This window comes from Alligator sinensis, unplaced genomic scaffold (assembly GCF_000455745.1).
Source record: "Alligator sinensis unplaced genomic scaffold, ASM45574v1 scaffold73_1, whole genome shotgun sequence".
Classification (NCBI taxonomy): Eukaryota; Metazoa; Chordata; order Crocodylia; family Alligatoridae; genus Alligator; species Alligator sinensis.
In genome coordinates, this window is record NW_005841838.1 from 5222271 (window position 1) to 5237764 (window position 15494).

The following is a 15494-nucleotide window of genomic DNA, read 5'->3' on the forward strand; positions in this document are numbered from 1 at the left end:
AAGGGGCGGTGTGTGGCCACCAGTGGTTCCCGGCCCGGGCCCTGGGGGTTTGCAGGGGCAGCGGTACCACCCCGTGGTGCAGCCTGGGCGGAGGTGCAGCAGCAGGTCCAGGTAGTGGGGGTCAGAAATGCGGCCAGAAGTGGAGGACCGGGGCAGTGAGTGAGCAAAGATGTGCATCCAGCAGGGCACTCGCAAGGGGGTCTTGGTCAGGTAGGTGGCAGGTTTGATGCATTAGAGATACGCCTCTGGTAGCAGGTTGGGATCAAGCACAGTGTCTGCAAGGGTAAAGGGCACGTGTCCGTGGCTAGCAGTTGCTGCCGCTCAGACTCCGGCTGTGGCCCACAAAAAGCAACTTGGACACCTCCCTGCTCAGTGTGGCAAGGCTCTCTGGTGCTGCTCTGACTGCCAGCCTGTCCTGTGCTGCGACAGTGCTCCCTGCTTCCTTGTCCGTCTCCACATCCGCTTGGGTTTGTGGTCCCCTAGGTTGTAGGGTTGAGACTTCTCTGCTGCCTCCTTCCCCACATTACCTGTCTAACCCCCTCGGGCAGAGGAATCGCCACATAGCAGTTGTGCAGAACGCAACAAGCCATGGAGATTTAGGGAGATCTTGGTGGATGAACTAATGTGCTGCCAGGTGCGGGCCAGTGGCCCTTTCCACAGCTGACCTGGTGCGTGTGATTGTACAGCATTTTGGCATCTCTCATGGGATACACCGAGGAGACGTGGCCGGACAGGGTAACTGCAATTCCAAGTGCAGAGACGCAAGCGACAGCCCCAAGAGCAGGGCCCAGGCTGACTGACCAACACTCTCCTTTTTGCTTTCTCAGAGGTCCCCCCCGAAATTGTCTCAGTGCCTGGCTCACACCCGGTCTGCCTGCTGCTTTGCCTACAATTGTCAGAGGGCCCCAAGGGGCTTTATTTACAGTCCATGTTCAAATTGGTGATAACCCAAAGCAGCAGCAGCACTTGCTACAAGCAGCTATGTCTTATTAGTCATGTGTTTTGTACAACTACATTTTTTTTTAACTAGTCAGGCTTAGGGAAGCCACTAGTTATCCAGAAGAATGGAATAGACTAGCCCTAGGGTGTAAAGGCTGCTGCATGCCTCTGAAGAGGAATAGGATCTCTAGAATATGCGCAGTGGTCACAGGTGCAAATGAACTGGCAAAGGTGTAGCAGGGTCATGCATTTTGCTGGGTAAGTGTGATTCAGTTATTGGAAAAAATGACAGAATTGAATCTGGATAGCTAGCCAGCTAAGTGGTGTTTAAGCATCACTTAATTGTTTTAGCTGATGAAATAAGATTCCACCCAGTTTTTGGTGGGGTTAGTTATGCTTAGTATATGCTTGGCTCCTCAAAATATACCACACTTTGGATATACTGTATTTACTCAAATACAAGATGAGGTTTTTCCTTCCAATTGGCATGGGGGAAAAAAGCCCCTCATAATCAAATGCAGGAAAATCTCACTAAATACACTGTCTATCGTTAAACTGCTGCCAAAAGCAGCATGTGCTCAGCAATGGAAACCAACTATGAAGCTGATTAAATGCAGCCAGCACTGAGCATGACTAAAAACACATGGCCCATATTGGGCAAACATGCTGATAGGGACCTGCTACTTTTCAAAAATTTTGTTTCAAGGGCCAGATCAGTTCCAGATTCAATTGGGCAAAGCCCAACAGTGACGTTCCAAAATTTAACTAAGCTCTTTGCTCAGTCAGCAAGTCTGTGCTACCACCAGGCAAGTATCCTCCCTTCCAAACTCATTGGTCTGGAGCTTTGGATATTCCCCAAATCCAGACAGATATCATATGTACAAGCCCGGGCTCACAGGCCTTGGGATGCAATTGCCCCCAGTCTCACTTGATCTTAGCCAAAGGCCAAGAAGTCATGAAAAGCCATGCCTATTTTTTTAAATAAATTTTATTGGTAACACACCAACATACACTTACAAAGCTTCACGTATTGTAAAAACGATTACATATTCAAAACCATACAACTGCATATTTTAAATGACATATATCAACCTCTCACAAAAAAAACAGTTGCAGGACTCTTTCTTCAAATCCCCGAAAAACAATTACCTCAGCAACCACCTGAAACTCTGCCCCTCTCATCAGTCCTGTCTTTTGGTTCAGTGAAATAAGTCGAGTCCTTTTTTCTCCATTTCTTCTCTGATCTTTTCCTTGTTCCAATCGATGTAGTATTTCAGTTCACGCAGCCCCAGCTGCTCTCAATGAAAACCTCTTTCAATGAAAACCAATCCCTTAAAACCCAGAGGTTTCTTACTTTCCATAAACTAGTTTTAAACATACTAATGAAGTCCTTAATAATGTTTCGTCCAGTCCCTTTGGTCTGAGTCTGTTTAGAACCATCTCTCAGGCTTACAGGTTTATTTTGGTGACACTCAGAAAGCAGTGGGCCCTTTCCCATACCCTCTTTGCAAATGTACACTCCCAAAACATGTTCCACTGTTTCTTTTTGCCCACACCTCTCCCTTGGGCACCTAAATATGCTCATCAGGCCTCAACTGTGTTGCACCTCTTTCATTGGCAAGATATTTCTTACAACCATCCATGCGAGGTCAGCATGTTCACCTTTTAGTTGTTTACCCACCGCCACTCCCCACACCTTCACTTGTCCTTCTGTGAAGGTTCCCACCAGCACCATCCTGTCTCTCTTCCTTACCGCTTTCATCAATTTCTCGCAATCCTTCAGGACCTCCAGCTACATGCTGACTTTATGGAAATGGGAGACTCCTCTCTAGGTTGCTTCTGCATCCATATGGCTGAAGGCAAGCAAAGCTCGGGGACATCCGAACCCCAAGCCTCTGGGCTTGGGCCTACATGTAGGATGCCTGCCAAAGATTTGGAAGTACCTGAAGCCCCAGGCTGGAGTGGAAGATACTTGCTGGTAGCAGGGCCACATATGGTTCTTGAATGATTCAAATGGATTCAGATTTGATCTGGCTAATTTGACCTGGAACATGAAAAATTTTCCAAAAGAAATGATTCTATGTGACAGCAATGGAGATGACAACAAAAACAGGTGCAATGTTAAGTGAAAGGATGAGGAAGCAGGCAGGAGAGTTGGGAGGGGGGGGAGGGCACTGAGGCACTCCTTGGCATAATTTGTTTTTCTTGCTGTGTATTATAATAGGGAATTAAAAGTTGAACAGGTTTTGAAATATGATAGGAGATTAAGGTGTTTGATATGTTAGATACTTGTAACCTAGTTTAGAAGGGTTTTGAAGGATTATATTTCCCTGATGTTTAAACTGGCGTGTCATATTTTGTAAGACTTCTGGAACTCCTTTTTTTTTAAGTCAACTTTTTATTTTATCCATGAGAAACAGAGCAAACCTGAACTGCAGTCACTTCATTTACTTGTGAGATGATCTTTTACTGCTATATTTATTCTCAATCTTTATTACTTGGGGGGCTTTGTACCCATTCTTTTCCATTACACTTTTTGGAAGGGTCCAATAGACAGTCTTGTGTGTGGAATCTGACTTATTTGAAGACATACATACATAACAAAAAGGTTTTCCCTCTTCAGTCTTTCCATGAGAATTTGAGTGAGTGTCATGATTTTGATCCAAGGTTATTTTCTTTTTTCTTTCTGCAGCCTTGTCAATGTTACAAAATTCTGGACTACCTGCTAGTGGTAATTCCAAATTCCTTTTAATTTTTTTATTTAAGTGTACATTAAGTTTTTCTTTCTTATTTTCTAGCTCTAGATATATACTTGTTCTTGTAATGGAAGCCACAGGGTAGCTAAATATTCTTTTAGTTTTATTTGAATGCTTTCCTTTTCTGTCATGACCTCTGTGGGCTCTTGAGGCAGAGGTAGACACTTTTTGATAGAAAGATTCTTCTGGATGGTTATTCATTTGGGATTTGGCACTTACTGATTGCTGCTCAGCATTTATACCACAGATATTGCGCTGTTGCTGTAAAATACTCCACTTTACATCTTTTTCAATATTTTGCCTTAAGTTTGAGGGAGAATTGTTGACTGCTGGAATTACTTCTAAGTCTGCCTCTAATATATTTTCACTAATATCTGACTGCAGAGCAGGTGGACTGAATGAGTTCCATGCTTGTGGTATTATCAGTGCCTGCCTGTATAGTGATTTCTTCAGTGTGATACACTTGTCTTGCATATTAGCAGAGGAAAATGAAGTTTCATTGTCTGTAATGTTTGTTACAGCTCCACTTGGCTGGATTCTTGTAAGTGTCCATGGGGCGTTGGGGATCATCATCTTCATAGACTTACTATATACTGTAGGAAGTTTCCAAAGGAATACAAGATATTTGTGTTTTACATTAAAATCTATAAGATGTAGAGCATCTTGATCTATAAATGGCAGGTATAAAGCCTTAACTCTTTTAAGCTTATTACCATAATGAATCAGTTTTGTCAGAGGTCTTTTTAGATTAAAATAAACTGCTTTGAAAGATACTTGAACCATTGCAGGTAGTGTTCCTAATCTGACTTGTAGTGATTTCACTGTTGTATGATAAATAAGTTTATTAATCTCTTCTGATGTAAGTGATCTGACAAAAACGTTTTTCGGTATTTTTCTTGCTTCAGACATAATACTAGGTCTTGCATCTGATGCAAAATGTACATATGGAAAATTAAGACATTCATAACTTCTAGCATGTACAATGGTTGATGTTTCTTTTTTCCTATACGTGAAGCAATTGGCCATAAGTTTTTCTTGGAAATGTGATGCAAAGTGTGTAGATTTTTTTAATGGTTCAGTCTCTTTGGGGGGAATCCCCCACGTTTCCTTAATTATTTTTTTCTTTATATGGAATTCAAGGCAATATTTGGTTTTTTCATTGAATGGTAAATTGATTATGTTTTTCACTTCTGTTTCATTTTTCATTCTGATTTTTCTAGATGGGCCTGGTATGGAGACATCAGTTGACTTCTCTGTCTGTAATTCCAAAACCCACTTGTGCTGAATATTTTTCTTTCTAAGATGACATTCAGACTTCTCTACAACTTGATCTGGAGTAAGTGGTCTACTTAGTTCTGTGTCTTGTATTGCAGTTCTTATTGCTGGATTTAGAGAAGGAGACTTTGGAATATTTTTTCTTAAGGGCTCTGTTTGTTTTGGAGGAATTCCCCAGTAAGCCAATAGATGTTTCTGTCTTATTTCAAAATTATCTTGGTTAAGAGAAGCTTGATGTATAAATGTCACCATTGTAGTTGTTTCCATTTTGGGTTTTTTATTATTAATAGATGGCTTTACAATTGGTTTCTGTATGACAGTGCAAGGTTGTTTAATAGTTACAGGCATTGTTTCTACTTTGGTAGCAAATGATTTCCTCATAACATGAAAACATTCATTATTCTTTTTTCCCAAAGATGAACTTTGGAAGTTATTTCTTCCCATTAAGGAAACTTTGAATTGGAATTTATTTGTTGCCATAAATCTATTTTGCAGTTGATTCATTTGTTTTGTTAAAAGACACTGTTCAGGAAATGCTGGACTAGATGATACATTTTTTTCTTGATTTTGCACAGGAAAGTTGCTGTCTTCAGGGATGGAGCAGTTGTGTAATTCAGAATAAGAATTACAACTTTCACTGTCAGAGATATCTGATCCTGATTTTTCTGTTGTTGAACTTGCCTTTACTAATGAAGTTAATTTTAATGGGATGGACACCAGGCATGTAGAAGCAATGGGATAACTGGAGCCAGTTACTTGTTTCAAGCTTTTTATGTGAGATGGCATGAAAGATGATGATGTTGCTTTGGATAAGTGGCATAGCTGAATGTCCTCTGTATTAGAAAAACATAATCTGTTATCTTTACTTTCTTCACATAAGTCTTTCCGATACCAGTTCTCAGGGTCTTGGTATCTAACTGAAGCATTTATACCTGTCTTCCAATGTGCGTCAAAACTGCTGAAAAGTAAGAGGAGAGATCTTACAAATGCAGAGATATTGGTATATTTCAGAATAATAAAATAGTGAGTAGAAAAGGGTGTTTGTTAAAAATAACTACTCCATATTCTTTTATAATATTTAAGGAGACCAAATTGAGCTTCAGTTGCATTAATAGAAAAAAAAATAAAATCAAATTTTATAAGAAATAACTAGTGTCAAACCCCAGAATATCTATTACAGTTTACCCAAACTGCTATTTCATAATATTGATCTTTTTTTATTAAAATTCAATCTCAGATTTTTATAATAAACCTTTACATTAACTCATATACACTTTTAGTTTCAGGAAGATAGTCCCATTATATCTGCCTCTGCTGTACAGTTTTATCTAGGATGGGCAAAACTGAAAACTATATAAATACAGACCATATTTCACTTCATAGACTCAGAGTACCTTCAACACCTGTTCCTCTGATGAGTTATTTTATTAATAATTATTTCACAGAAGATCACCAGTACCTGGGATGGCCTTGTAGACAACCAAGACAAGAGCAGGACCAGAAACTCTTATGCTGGAATTTGGCACATGCAAACAAAGGTAATTAATGGAGAAGATGACAGTAATCAGGGTCGTCTCCTTTGACTAACTCCTTCCTTTTTTGAATGGCAAAATATAGGAAAAATGCTTAGGATTCACATAATACTGTTTATCAACATATTTTTTGAAGAGGGGAATCACCCTTTATCCTTCAATATGCAGCTGTTCAACCACTGTGCTTTGCTAGAGACCTCATAAGCCACTGCCTGGACTTCTAAGATCTCTCCCTTTTCTAAGTGCGAAGCAAAGTTTTTTGTGATATATTTTATTGGACCAACTGTATATTTTGGAAAAATGTTAAACAAGCTTTCCAGCACAAAATTACTATCCCTTGGGTGGATCACCCTAGAAGCTCCAAGCCCTCTCTCCAACTCTCCTGCTGTGTTTTCTTGGGTACATGCTGTATCTTGTTTCCCAGACTCCGTAACTGGACAAAATCCCAGTCTAAACCAGATTAAACAGTTTAATTGGAAGAAGATCTAGGCAGCTTTCCAGTGATTTTCCCCCCAGGAATGATACAAAAGAAAATATCAGGTGTGTGATCTTCATAGAAATGGCAATGGAATGCCTATAATAAGGGGTAGACTGGGTGTGGGGGGACAGGCGGTGTTGGGAGTGCAGTCTCACCTCCCTTTGATTCCTGCTCCACTGAAAGTTTAAAAGATATTGCCCAGCAGGGCAGCCACATTTCTATTTAGGTAGAGTTGAGGGAGTCAATTGACTTCATGCTTTATCATTATCTGATTTCTACTAATTTCTTCACTCAGTAGATGTTAACAACCCTTGATTTTCCACTACTCAAACTATCCTTTCTTCTACAATTATCCTGTCTGTTATCTATTTCTGGTAATGTTTCCTTGCTCACCCACCAGCAGGTCCAATAAATGTGTGGGCTTTTTGTGGGGGGGCATTTGGGGTAGAGGGGTGTGGAGTAAGGAATGACTGGGGCATTAGGGTGGTGGGGGCTGGGAGGCATAGATGAGGTTTGGGATTGAGGGGGTGGGGGGATCTGTTGTGCTAAAATGAAGTGTGAGGGTGTGGGGAGCAAGAGGGATTGTGAGAGAGGGGGACCCAAGTGGTGTGAGGGGCTGCAGTGGTGTTTGAATGCTCAGAGGGGCAGGGGAGCACACCAGATGGTGTGAGGGGGATGGTAACTGTGGCAGCATATGATGTTGAGAGCCACTGTTGGTGCTGTCTCAATTTACCTCAGTGCTACTTAACTGGGTACTGCTGGGTCCAGGTAAAAATTGTCCCCCATACCTGCTGCACAGCCAGCCCAGGGAAGGCAGTAGCATGTATACACGTTTCTCCTGCATTAGGGCTCTCTGATAACCCTAAAGTAGGGCAGAAGAGCTGGCTCATGCTATAGCCTTTCCCAGTCCACCTCTCCCATGCTTCTCCCAGAAACAGGGTGGAGTGCATGGGTGGAGCAGGGAGCTCTAATGCAGCAGAAATGTGCATGCAGCTCTGCACTGTACGCAGGGCAGTTTTACTTGCCTGTGGCAGCCACATCATCACCTGCACCATAGCACCCCTAATCAGGTTTCATGGCACCCCGCCCAATGTTCTAGGGAGGTTGGTTTTATTTGCAGTTTAAACACAAACTGACATTTCAGCAAGCTAAAACAAAAGTACTTGTTGTTAACCTCATTGCAACAAAAAGACCAGTATGTATAAATTTAAAAGGTTTCTTTTTATCTTTATGCTGACCTTTTTGGTATCAAAGTTAAAGCTCATGGACTAGTAAATATAAGCTATATCTTCGCCGCAAGATATTGAGTCTGATGTCTCGGCTTATAGGGTTACCAGGTCCAAAAAAGACGACACCTGTCATGGGGTGGAGGGAGTATGATGGTGGGGGAGGGGGGGCAGTGACATGCTGGTGCGCTGCCCCTGCCCATTCTTTGCCCCTCACTGACAAGCCACCCCCACCCCCCCAGCCCTGCTGCTGCCCCTCACTTGCAAACAGCAGTGCCTTGCTTCCCCCCCCCGGCGCTTGCTGGTGCCCTTCACTCCTGACCTGCAGCCCCCTGGTGCTGCCAGTACCTTGCACACACAACCCACAGTCAACTGTCCTTTCCCCCATGCCCCTCACTCCTGATCCATGGCCCCTGCCAGCCCTGCCGGTGCCCCTCACTCCAGATCCACAGCCGCCTGTGCCCTTCCCAGCCCTGCTGCCTGAGCAGCTCCTGCACTGCATGTACACCTGCTCTGGCGCGCTCTCTCTCTCTCTCTCTCTCTCTCTCTCTTTCTCTCTCTCTTCCCCCTCCCTCCCTGGTTTGCCAGAGCCCATGCCGGGAGCACATGACCCCCAACAGCCAATCACCTTGCTTGCTGCTCCCAGCCCAAAGCAGCCAGCCCAGGAGAACAGAAAACCTGGACATTTGCTCTTTTTTAAAAACCTGCCCAGATGTAGCACAGGGGTCCAAAAAAGAGGACATGTCCAGGAAAACCAGGATGTATGGTAACCCTATTGGCTAATGACCATAGGTGACTCGTAGGGTGGGCCAAGGGGAGGCACATGCTCCTCCTGAGATTGGCTGCTGCTGCTGCTGCCGTTGGCTTCTGCAGGCAGTTGCCACTTACCACCGCTCCCCCGCCCCCTGCCATCAGCATCACTGCTGGCGTCTGCGGGTGGTCCCCGCTCACCACCAACGCTGCCACCTACAAATGGTGCCTCCCCCAGTCTCAGGAGGCCCGCTAATGACGTATATTGCTCTTCATGTGCCAGGCAGTCTTGAAACAGTCTGTTGGTTCTTAGCTTGAACGCTAGCCTTTCTTTATGAACTGCTGCGTACTGTTGTAAAAGATGTTTCCCTCATCCTTGTTCCTGGGTTCAGATCATCTTAGTATTAACTAGGGCTGTCAATTAATTGCTGTTAATGTGTGCAATTAACGCATTAATTGGTTCATGTTAATTGCGTTAATGTTTCACCTTGTACATTAATAATCCACCTTAATATACTTCACTTGCTTGAGCACTGTGGATTACAAAATTCTATATATATATATAAAAGCCTTAGTCTGTCTGTAACACTTTATTCGCACTTTGACTGGTTGTCTCGGCAGCCAATCAAAGTGCTCCAAGAGCATTCCGGACAGAAGGCGGTGGCAGCATGGCTGAGTGCTGTCATGACAGTGGGGACAGAGAGGGTGGAATGGGGCAAGGGGCAAGGCCAGTGCTGCTGGCCTCACTCCCTCCCCTCCCAGCCCTGCTCCCTGGAGGTGGCAGCAGCATGGGTTGCTTCCCAAGGGGGATGGAGGGATGGCAGGCAAGCTTCCCCCCTGCCCTCCTGCTCCTTGGAGGCAGCGGTGCGAGGGAAGGGGGCAAGAGGGTCGGACCCCTGCAGTGGGGAGAGGGTTGGGGGGGATGGGGTCAGGCCTGCCATAGCGGGGGGAGGACATGGGGGAGCAGCCTTGGATCCAAACTTCTGGGGAGAACGGGGTTGGGCCCAAAGTAACGGGGGAGGCGGGGCTGGATGAGGACGGGAGGAATGCTGGGCTCCATCCCTCCCCTGCCCCGCCCCCTGTAATTCTTGATGGGCAACTTGGTAGTATTTTATAAATATGATGCAAAAGTAAGCAAAAGAGAAAAGGCTTGAATGTTCATTTAGGAATATTTGCTGTGTTTCTCCTGTAAGAAGAGAAAGTTTACCAAATTGGAAACTAAGATTAGACTTTACCTACCTGACATAACTTGACATTGATTGTGAATTGATTAATCCAAAAACTGAACGAGAATCTGTCAATAAATAGAAAATAATTTACTGAAATAGGAAGAGCTTAATCTATATACTACTTCCATTAAGTCCAATTAAGAATATGGAATTAAAAGGACACTGTTTACCCGGCTGTCACTTCTCCATCTTATATTGCAAACCACCACTAAACTAACTAAAACATAAAGAATTTAAGGGAAAATCGTTAAACACATTTTGTACAAATACATTTCACTGTTTGGTTGATGGCCTAAAACTTTATTTTCATTCATTGCTCTCATTTCATTTGTTGCATTTACAGGCTCTGTAAGTGGGTCTTCACTGGAAATGCAATGTTTGTATTCACAAGGAAACCCCAGGGCAGGGTGGACTTGAGCATGTTTGGTGTTATGTTTTCCAAAATATTTTTAAAGACACAGCAAATCTGTTATTTGCTTCTTTTATTTTATCAGGTCATATCACGTTCTATTTAAAGCAATATTTCAAAGTTAGTCAATGCAAGAAAACGTAAATTTTATTATTTCCTCTGTAATGGTTGCTAAGTGTTACTAATATAAAAAACAAAGCTTTAAAAAAAAAAAGAGATCAGATCATGTTCTGTCTAAAACAGCTAGTCAATACAAGTTTGTCAATACAAGTTTCAAAGTTAGTCAATACAAGAAAACTTAAGACTTGCTGTTTCTCTTTTATGTTTGTTAAGTGTTACTGATGTAAAAGGAATAAAGACTATATATATGTTGTTATTATTATACTATTAAGAAGTTATTTTATATTTACCATTTGTTTGACTTCTTTGAGAGCAACTTCCTGTCTCCTGTATAAAGGAAGAAAAGGATTAGAAGACCAAAACAAGTCCTAGTCACAGCTTCCTTTCATTGCTACCAACCTCAGTTGCTGAAATCTTTCACTAACCTTACATCTACAATACACACTACATCACATTCAGGCACCTTGTCCTAACTTGTAAAGTCCTCCATAATCTTGCTGCCACCTATATTTCTGCTCCTCATTCTTTACTTTATGTTTTGTTCCTACACCTTTCCCTAGATTCTCTTCTTACTGTTTCCTTAATCTAGGAAGAGAATAAGAGTTGTAGTGGATCAGAGCAGTGATCCAAATTATTCAGCTTTTTGCAGCTTTGGTGGTGGTTAGTTATGAAGTACTTCCTCTCCAGTCTTGCCTCCACTTTTAGCTTCCCACCTTCTCTTGTGTAGTTCCAGTGTTCAAGGAATAGTTTCCCTGTTATTTATTCACTGAACTCTTTTTTCTTCAATCCTGACAGAAAGCTTATTTGTTCAAGGGTCATTCAGTGTTCATTTTACCAAAGATCCCTTTCATTCTAATTTATTTAAATCACTGTCCTAAAATGTGAATGTAGAATTCAAGCAGTGTAGGTAATAGAACATGGCTTGCTGTATGTTTATCTACTGCATATATCTGACACGATATAAAGTACTACAAGTGATAAAATTACTTTTCAAGTATATCACACTAAAATTGTATTCTTTTTACCAGCTGAAAACATGAAGAACTTTCTGAACTCTTCTGTTGTGGCATTTGTGCACTGGTTGTTTTGTAAGATGTCCAGATGGCAAAACCTATCAGCAGAATAAGTATTGCAGTTCCCAAATAGAAACAATTCCAGGAGGGTAGAGGAACCTGGCTGAAACCATATTTCCAGAAGATCGTCTTTTCAAAAAGATGCGATTTATTCTCTGTCTTGTACAAAATAGCTGGCTTTTTCATGTCCATAAGAGCTGCTTCATATTTAAGGAATGGTTTCTTTTCATGGTTTCTTTTCAGTAAAGATGCATTAAGCACTAGAAATATACACCAATATCTCATGGTAGTCCACCAGAGGGATCCTTTTCAAAGTAGAATTATATCCAATACATTATTAGCACTGAGCACCTATCAAGTAGTCTGGTTTAGCCTGATAGAATCTGTAGGTTTGCCTATAGAACATTTTAAACAAGACAAATATGTCATAATGCTGCATTTGTCCTATCTTAAACATCATCCTTGCATACAGTCAGCTTGAGCAGAAGGTGCAGGGGACTTTTATAGCCCAGCTAGGTAGCCATTTGTACATCGTATATTAATAAAGTTATTTTTTGTTTAATTTTCAGCAACTTCAAACAGAGAGTATAATCTTTGATTAACTTCACGAATTTTTGTTGGCTGATGATTGTGCCTTAGTCTCTCATTAGTCTCTCAGGAACTGCAAACCATGGTGGAGAGCTTTGCAAATATATGCTAACTTTTTGGTCTGGTTACTAGTCTTTTAGAGACCAAAATCCTCCATCACCCTGCGCCTGCAAAACCATAGGTATTGTCAGAAGCCAGCATTAATGAGCAGGATCTCCAATCAGTTCCTAAATGTAACTATTGTGGGAGTACTGTAGCATGCTACGATGAATGATGAAATTCCACAAAGAATTGCCAAAGCCATCACAATGTTTGGAATACTACCAGGCTGGTATTAGAACTCACTGGATACATCTACATGTGCAATTAATGTGCCTGAATTTATATCACACAAAATTCAGGCTTATCAAAGCACTTCGGGGTGCACATCTACACATGTGCCCTGTCAGGAGCAAATTGCACCTGACAGGAGCAGCCCAGTCCCGGGCTGCTGCCTGCCCTGCTCTGCCCCACTGCAGCAGCCAGGGGGAGCTCCAGGTTCCCCCAGGTGCCAGCCCTGGGGCTGGCAGGGAGCACAGGGGCCCTTCCCAATACCTTCCATGGCTGGGAAAGCCATCCCTGCTCAGCTCCCCATGTGGCTGAGGATTAGGATCCCCACGTGGCTGGCAAGAAGCATCCCTGCTCAGTGGGGATGGCTTTCCCAGCTACATGGTAACTGGGACTCCCTTGATCCCCACATAGATTGGATGTGGCAGTCCCAGTTGCTGGGACAGCTCTCCTGATTATGTGGGTGTCGGGACAGGTCCCAGTCCTCATGTAGTGGGGAAAGAGCTGCCCTGCAGCCAGCACAACTCCCCACCACATTGCGGGGCTTAGCTAGGCAAACGTGGGCCCCTTGCTGTCTGGGCTGACCTGGAGCAAATTTCTCCCGGTCAGCATCTACATGTGCATTACTACACAGTAGCTAATGAACCATTAATCTAGTACCTATATTTCCTAGTACTGGCAAATAGCGCATTAGCCTGATTTACTGCACAGTAAGTGCTGTGCATATGTAGACGATGACACTTTATTGCACATTAGAATAGTCTAATGCGCAGTAAAGCATCTCATGTAGACATACCCACTGTGGACCAAATTGAAATGCTTTAAGGACTGCCTGAAATTTCAACTCGAGCAGTGCAACATTGTCTTCTGATTGGGAGCAACTGGCATTAACTCAAAACCTGGGACAAGACAGCATGGCATTTGCTAACCCAGAGGTTCTACATTTTTTTGACTCAGGACACCCCTCCTTGGACACAAGACACCCTTTGGCAAATCCCACCTCTTAGCTTTAGCTCATTTTTTGAACCTGGAAAAGTAGTTGCAAAGAACTCAGAAAGACCACAAAAGGTTAGAATGTTTTTGACATTATTGATTCCTATTTGAAATCTCTGGGCTTATCTTGTGAATTGTGTGTGTGTTTGCCTACCTAAGGGTGCTAATATTGCTCTTATTAAAAGTATCTCATGGCACTCTCCTTAGGAATCACTGTGCAAACCTGTTCAGGTGTTTGCCCTTTGAGAGCCCATGCAGCTGAGATGCTCACGATAGGTCTCCTCTTGATGGCTTGAAGCTGTCCTCTTTGATTCCAACAACTCAATAAAAAGAATGAAGACTGTATGGATGAATTCATTGCTCATCCAAATCTTCGTTAAGGCTTTTGGACTCAGAAATATTAATAGTGTAAAAACAACATCTATTTTTCTTCAGTAAGGAAGTGCTGTACTTAAGGGACTTTTTTTTCCTTTTGGGTAATAAAGGCTACATTTTTAAGGTACTTCTCTCATTTCCCTTCTCCTGCAGTTGCTTGCAAATGCAAACACAATTAGGCATTGGCAGAAATGACAGCATTTAAAACTGTAATTCTCTAATTTGCAGATGCAGTCAATTGTGGCAACAAAAGTAGAAACCATTAACCAGAAAAAAAGAAAAAGCCAACAGCTTGTATGTTCTTCTGTGTTGCACTTTAAAAAACTAAAGGCCCTTCAGATCTTATCACCCAGGTTATCTATGGAATTACATTAAGTGGAGTTGCATCAGCCTGTGCTGGAATGCAGTTTTGGCTTCTGGCTGGTTGTCCATCACTGTCCTAAAACATATGCAGGTTTAGGTAACCAGTCAGGGGATGTGGCAGACTTGCCACAGAGCCTTTGGGGCAAAAAACACTGATTACCCAAGTAAATAAAAATGTAGATATTTCTTGTATTAGTGATGTCCTGCCAGTGTTCAAAACAAGACACTCCAGTGTTTTCTCTCTCAGTCGATGAAATTCTGGATAGGGGTTCTGGATAGAAGGTTGCATAGAGAATGCTGGAAAAATGTCTATTTTGTTCCTTTTGGAAACCCATATTCTCTATTTTCCTGGAAATCAGCTGCAGCTGGTAGAGGTTGCGTCCTGGGCAACAGAGGTATTAGGATTTGCTACTGGAATAGTGGCAGGGGGGCTTAAGGCTCCAGCTGCCTGAAGCAGGGTGGAGACAGGATGCTTGTGCAGGAAGAGGTGTTTCCATGAGCAGCCAGGTTAACTCTCCCCTGCCCCAACTGCCATAGTTTTATATGGTGAGCAACCATGTAAATCCCTAAGTTTGTCAGTGATACCTCTCCTTGCAGCAGCATCAGTCATGGAGAGGGAGGGTGAGGCTGATGAGGGAACTCCTGCCTCTGCTCTGCTGTGTGGCTGGAACCTTGCACCCTCCCACCTCCATTCTGGCTCTCCCATTTACTGGGCTTCTCCCAGTCCCCCACCCTTCATTATGCTATGGCTGAAAATACTTGGACTCTATTCTAAAAAATGCATGTGTTTATATGTGTTTATAGATTTCTGAAGACTTTTCCAGCTTATAAGTTTGCCAAACCAACTGTATCCTTTCAGTCTCTGTGAACAGAGAGACATGTATATTTCCTCTTCTGCAAACAAACTTTTTGGAAAACATCCCTCCTTTTCTTTTTCCCTGAGAATTTAGATTCCCTTTATATTTTCCCTTTGCATTTCCCTCCTTTCTTGCTCTAACTTGGATCTGGAAAGGTTACAATAGCTCCTTATGGAGGATTGGGAACTTCCCTACCCTAATAAA

General features: G+C 42.6%; 1 long non-coding RNA gene across 1 annotated transcript in view; it reads left to right on the forward strand.

Annotated features, from left to right (window-relative positions):
- The first annotated feature begins 18 nt into the window (after positions 1 to 18).
- LOC102380523 overlaps positions 19 to 15494 on the forward strand; it is a 34303-nt gene continuing 18827 nt past the window's right edge. Inside the window, exons 1-3 of the long non-coding RNA XR_322875.3 lie at positions 19 to 210; positions 4916 to 5031; positions 6416 to 6508. This is a non-coding gene — a long non-coding RNA (uncharacterized LOC102380523). The remainder of the gene's footprint in view (positions 211 to 4915; positions 5032 to 6415; positions 6509 to 15494) is intronic.